The sequence below is a fragment of the Crocuta crocuta genome, unplaced genomic scaffold (genome assembly GCF_008692635.1).
Source record: "Crocuta crocuta isolate KB4526 unplaced genomic scaffold, BGI_CrCroc_1.0 scaffold143, whole genome shotgun sequence".
Taxonomy (NCBI): domain Eukaryota; kingdom Metazoa; phylum Chordata; class Mammalia; order Carnivora; family Hyaenidae; genus Crocuta; species Crocuta crocuta.
The window spans coordinates 5013914-5015063 of record NW_027529175.1 but is presented as its reverse complement, the minus strand read 5'-3'; the positions used below and the strand labels follow the sequence as shown (position 1 = coordinate 5015063).

General features: G+C 65.0%; 1 protein-coding gene across 1 annotated transcript in view; it reads right to left on the bottom strand.

Annotated features, from left to right (window-relative positions):
* The window catches only part of FAM118A (family with sequence similarity 118 member A), a 246590-nt gene that overhangs the window by 63431 nt on the left and 182009 nt on the right, over positions 1–1150 (bottom strand). The gene's annotated exons all lie outside the window — the stretch shown is intronic.

Below are 1150 nucleotides of genomic sequence, written 5' to 3'. Positions count from 1 at the left end.
ATAGCGGAGGAGCGCGGCCGCCTCAGCCTGCGCCGGGAGGTCTGCGGCCTCGGTGAGTGGGGCGGGCCGGCGCCGCGGGCGCGCCTGCCTCCGTCTCTGCGGGTTCCCTGTCTCTGAGCCTGGCTCCGTCTCTGCGCCTCTGCCCGTCTCTGCGTGCGTCTCGGCCTCCGCGTCTCTCTCAGTCTCTGCGCCTCTGCCCGTCTCTGCGTGCGTCTCCGTCTCTTGAGTGTCTCCGTCTCTGCGCCTGCCTCCGTCCCTGCGTGTGTTTCCGTGTCTCTGTTAACGTCTCTGCGTGTGTCTCTCTGCGTGTGTCTGTCTCTCTGTGTCTCTGGCTCTGCGCGTCGTGGCCTCCTCCACGCCCCCCCCCCCAGGTCTCCACGTATGGGTTTTTCCCGTGTCCCTGTGTCTTGGCCCCTGATTTTGGTCCTCGGAGCGGCTCCGCACACTCATGTCTCTGTGTCTCTTCCTCTTTCCCGGGTCGCTCGGTGTCTCCCTCTGTCTGTCCCTTCGAGTGTGTCTGTCCATCCGTCTCCTTCCTCTCCGGGGTTGTGCCAGGCCCCTTCCTTCTCTAGGAAGCCCTCCCCCGGCTATGGTGCCGGCAGGGAGTGTGGGCGTGGGATCTGGGGAGACCCTTAGCCCGTGGGGAGATGGGGAGGGGGGCGGAACAGGCCCCCGGTGGGCGCTGGGCAGACCTCCCTGCCAGCGTGTCCTGGCCATGGTCCCCAGCTTCCTGAAGCCTTTGTCTTCCTGCATGTCTCCACACGGCCATGTCCTCCTCTCCATCAGCTCGAACTGGGGACCTGTTGGGCTTTGGCCCCCTGAACCCACCCGCCCAGTGGAGGGAGGGGGGCCGCCACCTCCCTGGGTGTGATCCTGCTTAGCTGAGGCCCCAAGTCCTACATCTGCTGGGGGTGGGTGGGGTGGGGGCGCCTGGTATTGTTTGGATGAGCCTGGGGCTGAAGGTGTGGGTGGGGTCTCCCAGCTTGGCTGGGTGTGAGGTAATCACCCCTGACGGATCCTGCCCAGACCCAGGCAGAGGAGCCCCCTCCCGGGTAATGTGTGGTTGTCATTTCTTTTCCATGAAAAGACCCCTCCCTCCCTTCTTCATGCCGTAGTGATTTCATACCACATTGTCAGCTCCCCCCCCCCC